Genomic DNA, 7463 nt, shown 5'->3' with positions numbered 1-7463 from the left:
TGCTGGCACCGGAGTGTTGCTTGGTGCAGCCCCTGCAGAGGTGTGGCTGCAGCCCAGGGACACAGGATCCTTGTAAATGTCCAGATTTGCCACACTTTATAGTTTCTCTAGTAAATCCACGTTGCTGCTATTTCAGTTATACATCAGTTGTTTGCTTGTATATCATTCATTGATGTTAGCTGCTATATGACAAATTTTTGGTAGCTTTCTTGCACTGATGAAGTCAAGATGAGTTACATTCTTCTGTATCAGAAATTTTATAAGAACACTCTCAACTCTGAATTTAGTTCTGTCAAAATTTGAGTGATGATAATTTTAAGTTCTACTAAATATAAGTGTTGTAAGTTTATATGAGGCTAAGGCTACGTTCTGTTGAGTTTAATTGTCGTTAATTTATGGGATGTCAAATTTAAATTCTGTTAATTTGATATTCTGTTACATTTAAGTTCTGTTAGGCTTAAGTTCTGCTGAAGTTAATTTCTGACAAGTTTAACTGCTGTTCAGTCTTAAGTTTAAGTTCTGTTATTTTAATTTCTGTTAAGTCTAAGTCATAGATTGATTTCTGTTCAGTTTCAATGATGTCAACTTTCAAGTTCTGTCTGGTTAACTCTGCTATTTTAAGCAACAAGCTTAAGTGATGTTAAGTTTGGCTTCTGCTGGAATATGCTAGTTTAAACTGAAAGATGCAGTTCTTTTGTTAGAGAGATAAGATTTAACCGACTGAAACAATTCTGATCAAGAATTGATAAACAACTGTTTAAGAATATGAAATAATAAGTTGTAAAAATATGTGAAGATTCGGTTTGCTAAATCCTTAAACTAATTGAAAATTCCATGGGTTTGAATGTTCTGCATTGACCAATTGGGATGGTTATGCATAACAATCTTTGCTGTTCCAATTTTCACAGGTAACACAGAAGAATGACTAACAGGTCTAAGTTATGGATATTATTGATTGTAAGCTGTTCAGTCCTTTCTTGCTTGCTTTTATTTTCCTTTATTATCTCATGTGCATACATGTATGAAGAAGTATACTCTCGATTTTTTAAAATAAGTTACTGTAGATGTATTATTGATTCTGAATATATTCTTAATATCATAGCATGAATTCACTGACTTTAATAAAGGGCATTATCCATAAGATGTTATTTGATGTTATGTATATGCCTTTGTTTGATTGTTTGCAGTTTGTTTGTGGTACCACTGTCTATTTAGCTAAGGATGAATGATAAAGCCGGCTGTTTTACAGACTTTCACATACTGTTATGTAGCTATCTGCAAGACATGTCATTTTAAGAAACTTTTCCATGTGTTATTAGTACAAGCTTGTTTCTAGGATATGTTAGGGGAACCTTCCAGTTAAGGCCTTGGCTCTGGCCAAGCCCTGGCCCTACCTGGTTGGGAAGCATGCCAACAGACCCAGGTGTTTCTTGCACTAAAAATGTAATTGAGTCACTTTGACTTACTGATTGGGATGTATGGAAGCTGGACCCCTTTCGAGGTACACTTGGAGGCCTTGTCCGGGAAGGTCCTCCAGGTCCTTTTTGTGAAACAGGATTCACCAGCTACGGCAGACTCTGGGTGATGGTCCAGTGTGTAGGCAATTCAAAGTGTATTGTTCTAAAACACTATCCTTTTGTCATGTGATACTGATTACATGTCTTACTTTGCTTTTTTGCTGGGTGTAGGTTTATTGTTTCATTACATGTATTTCCTTGCTTTTATGTTGCCTTCATGTTCATAGTGACAAACACACATGTCATCATAAAAACAAAAAGGGGGAATATGCAATATTTTCACTAAAGTTTTTGCAGGTGGATCATCAATTTTGATCCCCAGCAGAGTGATATCGGTCTGAAGATTTGCGTATGTGGAACCAACTTCTAATAGGTTTTGCGTAAGGATTCACAGTTGGGCGTACAATGGCAAGGCCTAGCTTATCCATTAACCTAGGGGGGAAGGTACATATGTGTTTTATTGCCAACAGGTCTAGTGTGTATACCTGCCTGACCTGACAAACATCAATTGCCTATGAGAAAATGAGGCCCGGTGAGAAGAAAAATGACCCAATCACCATCCAGCCCTTGTGGCCAAGACAGGAGCAAGAGTAGGACTGTCAGGAACATGGCTGTGACCTGAGGTCTTGTGGAGGCAGCCTGCCAACTGCCTTGTGTCCTACTGCATCTACCATCATGTTGTTGTGTTCCTGCTGACCTTCTTCAGTTGTTCCCTGTTCCATGCTTCCAGAGAGACATTCGGTGGTGTTGGGGTCTGTGTTTCCAGCTGGTGGACTCCCTCCTGTCCGGGCAGCGTGGCCCCTGAGCTCCAGCCATGGGAGCTTTGGAACAGTAGCTATTTATTGCCAAGTGCAGAAGAAGAAGCAGCTCTTTCTCTCTGGAGACATTGGACACTATCTTTTTGTTTTCGTATGTTATGAGTCTCTTTGTCAGTGGCATGGTTGTTCTTGGTTGGTTTTGTTGGTTGTGATCTGTATTCCATGTGTTTTGTACTGTGGCTGGCAGGTGGCCAGTGGCGGTCATGGTGGGGTGGTGGCTTTACAGGTGCAGACTGTTTTAACATTAGAATACATGAACCCTTTGCATAAAAAACAAAAAAGAGGGAGATGTAGCATTTAAGTAAAACCTTACAAAATTAAGGCCTTGTTGCCTTTGTAAAATTATGGCTCAGGCCTGTTACTTTGGCTAGAGAAGGACTGTGAGAAAAGTCCGTGAGAAGAAAAACAATTAGTTTTTACCCATGAGAATGTAGTATCAACAGAAGCAAGAAAGTTAAACAGTAGGAGAAGAAAACAGCAACATACCTGCAGCTGTTATTTTTCTGAATGCTTGAATGCTGATGCCATAGGTGGCCAATGGTAGTATGTTGTAGTTAGTAATAGCCAATGAGTCTATTGTAGTAGTTTAGCAGCCAATGAATCTGTAACACGAATGATAACATACAAAAGGTGTATAAAAGAGGCTGCTTTGTTTAATAAACAGCTTTTTGGCCCTTGAAGGAGGCATTGTCTGTGTGTGTTGTGACTGCCCCAACAGTGACATTACTAGGAAAGCACTAGGCCAGCTCAAGAATATCTGGAAGCCTTGGAGCAAGGAGATTCCTTGACTTGCTGCTTTCCTTCCCCTTCCTTCTCTTATTCTGTCATGTTCGATGGTCCCCATGACTGCCTGGATTTTGTAATAATAATTAATGAGTATATTTGCGCTGTGGAAAGGCTGCACATCTTGTTCCTGTGCCTGTTGTCTCTGAGTGACCATCGTCCTCCACAACAGGACACTTTTTGCCTGGTCCTCTCATTCAGCTAATGACAGAGCACACTCTTGTCAAGCACTAAACCACACAGCTGGGTTGGGACAAGAGCAGTTCCTTGTCCTTGAATGGAAAAATGCAACAGGAATCCTTCCCCTCTGGGGAAGAAAGCTGTACCATGTTTTGTTTTCCTTGTGAGCTGGCCCAGACCATGTTTGAGCAGCTATGGGCCAACTCAGGCAGATCTCTAGCTCACAAGGACCCAAAGCTGCAAATCTTGGGCAGCTGGATGGGTCCTTGTGATGGGGTCCATATGATGGTCCTCCCCATCCATACAAAATCTCAGGAGCCACGCAACCCACAGGTACTTCAAGGATGATGCCAAGTCTTTCCTTCAGTAACCAAGATGTCCTGGCAGGATGTGGTGGAACTGGCAAGGAAAGCAAGCAGATGTTGGTCTCTTGCAGCCAACAGGTGATTTCTGGACCCAAGAATTTTTGGAAATAAGAACCCAAATTTGCAGGAAGGTGTTTTAGCAGAGAATTCCAAGGGGGATGTGCTGTGCTGTCTCAGCCCATCCTGACTGGTGCTGTGCCAGCCTGTTTCTCTTCAACCTCTATAGCTGCATGCCTAGAGATGCAGACGGGGTGTCCTCAAAATCCTACCCAACCCATCAGGAAAGGAGGGAGTTTCTTCATCCATGTATTATTTTACTGCAATGCAGCAAAGGCACCTGCATTAGGTGTTTCCATCAGTCAACCCTCAATTACACCTCAACTGACTGGCTCCTCTCTTCTTTCCTTTCAAAAGCACATCATTAACAGGTGAAAGACCAATTGCACTTCACCTAAATTCAGCTGGCTAGGCCAGAGAGTAAAAGGAATATTTTCCTGAGCTAGGTTTACTCCCCTGAGAGACCTCTTTCTCCTGTCTCCCCTATCCTCCCCTCCCCTCCCTTCGCCATCTGCAAGTGCTCTCAGCTCTCCTCTCATCTACCCTCACCCATCTCCATCTCCATCAGCACAGCTGAGCACAACACATAGTAAGATCTCTGTGCTCTATAGCCCATGCAATTCTGATTTCCTAGCCATGGAAAAAACAGAGATAAAGAGCTGGAGGGTAGGGAGTGGGAAAGTGACTTTTCCTCAAATACCTGTTTGTACCTGTAGGGCTTGTTACAGAGTAGGCTGGGAATCAGAAGAAAACTGGAGCTTTTCATTTTTTGTTTTACTTCTATGAATTTTGAAGCTTTGGGAGAGGATTTGTTTGCATTAGATTCTTGCACCCAAAAGGAGATTCCTGGTGCAAATATATGATTCAAATTAGGGTTTGTACATTGGTTGAAGTGGTGGGTTTTTGTGGGGTCACAAGTGAGCTGAATCCCACTGTGGTGAGGAGTAAGTGAGGACAAAGGTTATGCAGGGATTTTGGATTCAGGGCAGTAGTAGTTGCTGTCAGAGACTGAAATAGTTCATGCCTCAAACACTGATATAAAGTTTTGCTCATTATAGCAAATACTGTATAAAGAAGCTACAACCACAGAAACCCCTTTGAAGAACTTTGGACTGTAAGTCAAACTGCTGAGATTAGATAAAGAGAAACCCATTCTTCAATCACCTTAGGCCCGGGAGGAAACAAACAAGTAAACAAGGAAAGGAATGTGAGCCAAACCCAGCAGCCATGCTAAGAATCATCTCTGGCTCGTTTCGGGGTGGGGGAGGCCATAGCCCACAGACCCATTTGCTGGGAGCAGGTTTGCACAGATTTCCCCCCCAGCCAGGTAGGGGGAGGAAGTTTTGGTGTGTCATAACCTCTGCTCAAGGGCAGTGAACCCATCATCCCTTACAAAACTGGCTATGGAATCCCCACCCCGGGAAGGCTACATCCATGGGACATTCACATGAGAGGCAACTAAGGGGGTGCCTTAATCCATCAAAGGCCCCCTGAAGTGCTCCCCAGAGTCATTCCTGAGGCCTTGCACCGAAGGACTGCACGTGATTCAACAAAGCCAGAGTCTGTTGTAAAAGCCAGTGGCAAACACTCCCCTGCCCAGGGAGGTCCCTGGGTTTTCCTACCTAGCCTGAGCTATACTAACCCATCGGATTCTATGCTTTTTGGGGGGAGACCTTCACCACTAAGAAGACCAGCTGGAGAAGATCAATGGAACATTGTTGGGATTCATGGAGCAGTGGTATTTTCATTATTCTGTCTCTGTCACTCTCTTTCTGTCCCCCCAACCTATTTTCTATTTCTTTGTGTTTCTTTCTTTTTCTCTCTTTCTCTCTCATATTTACTATCAAATAAAACCCATACCATTGACTTTGGCACGTGGTCCCATTTGCACCTTAATTCGGGCAGTGTGGGAGACAGAGCAGTAGAAACTCCTGCAATTAAGGGAGGTTTTGATTTAGAACCTGTCGCGGGTTGGGTTTGTAACCGGGCGGAAACACCAATTTAGTGTAGTGGTTTGGTCTAAAATACTCATTACTGTTTATCTTCTGTGAGATAAGAATTAGGAGAAATGGAAAGCAGGCACCAACTTGAATGAATATAAAGAAGTTTATTAACAGACCTAAAAGAAGAAAAGGAAAGGAAAAAAAAAGAAAAAAATTATACCACCTTCAGAACTCTCCTCCTCCCCCCACCTTCCTCCCTTCTCCCACTGACAATGGAAAAAAGACAACCCTTAAGATGTTCAGTCTGTTTACCACACTTCCATAATAACCTTGTTCAGTCCATTTAGAAAGAGAAGTCTCTTTTTGCTCGTGCTATGAAAACAGTATCACACCGAGACAGCCACCCACTTCCAAATATTGTTCAGTCCATTTAGGAAGAGGAGTCTCTCTGCTTGTGATGTGAGTCCCTTCCCCCGACTTGCAGCTTTTCCCGCAACTGCTTTCGAGGGTCCACTCTTGAAGTTTACTGGGGTACAATTTTAAGGTTGAGCCGTTCAGAAACAAAAAAAAACAGAGGCCCTTCTCCTTCCCTGGGAGCAAAGGGTCTTTCTCATCTTCATCATTAGGACTATCTCTGGGAGCATCTCTAGGAATTGAGGTTTTTCTCCTTTCGCATTTGGAGCAAAAGTCCTCATCTGGTTCATCTGGTTCATCTCTCTCTGTCCAAACTTCTCATGAAATTACAGCTGCGTCAGCATCTGCCTATCTCAGCGCAGGTGCTTCTGCTTATGAGTTGAACACTCCACCCCCCATATCTTCATGACATTACAACGGGATACTCTGATATATCATAGCTTCACAACAGACTTTCAGCTTTAAGCATCTCCTCTCTCTCTTCCCTCAGGTTTTCAGCTCTTCACAGCAATAAAAGGGTTAATCTCACCTCGGCCTTGCAGCTGGAATGTGGCTTATCGCTGTTGGTCACCTGACCTCTGCCGGACAGAGGTGCTGCTTTGCTGAATCTCGGCCGCAGTGGAGGGGGGGGGGGGGTTCCGAGCCTCTCTGGCCGCCCACGGCAAGGCAGTGGGGGGGGGGTTCCAGGCTGGAACAGGCCCATGGCTCCAGGCTGGCCGTGGCCCAGCCCTGCCTGGCCCAAGCAGGGCCTGGCCAGGCCTGCTGGCCCCTGCACGGGGCCTGCAGCCACCTGTCCCAGCGCCGGAAACGAGAGAGAGCTTGGGGGGGGAGTTTGTCTATTCTTAAGTGTGGATCACAGAGGCGGTCACAACTTTAAGTGGCTTAAAGAATTGTCCATATTCAAACTGGCCAGCTGATAGGTTCTATCAGGTCCCAGAGGAAGCTGTAAGCACCCCTTAGCAAGGATATCCCTTCCGGGACTATGCTTGCTAACCTATGACAGAACCCTGGAAGAGACTAGGTCTGGCTTAACTGACAGAGATTTATAGATCTTAAGCAAAAGGATCACAAGCCTGTGTTCCTATAGGTATAAGTAAAAATGTACACTGGGTGTTCTGGTGGAGGGTTTTAAATATAATAGTGTGATTTTATATGGTTTAAGTTAAGAATGTAGATCGTATAACAGAGACATCTGTGTGTACGTGACATGAGAAGTTATTGGTCAAGACACATCTGCATTGCAGTGAGAAGTGCCAGAGGTGATAGGTCATAAAGTCAAAACAAAGTGTCATTTTAAGTGCTTATTGGATTAGAAAGTTATAAATTATGATGTAACTTTAAATCTTGTGACTAGTCGCCATTATTTGGAGGTATTGTAAAATCTCC

Source organism: Aphelocoma coerulescens, unplaced genomic scaffold, assembly GCF_041296385.1.
Source record: "Aphelocoma coerulescens isolate FSJ_1873_10779 unplaced genomic scaffold, UR_Acoe_1.0 HiC_scaffold_105, whole genome shotgun sequence".
NCBI lineage: Eukaryota > Metazoa > Chordata > Aves > Passeriformes > Corvidae > Aphelocoma > Aphelocoma coerulescens.
The sequence above is the reverse complement of the archived record's forward strand: the minus strand, read 5'-3'. Positions refer to the sequence as shown.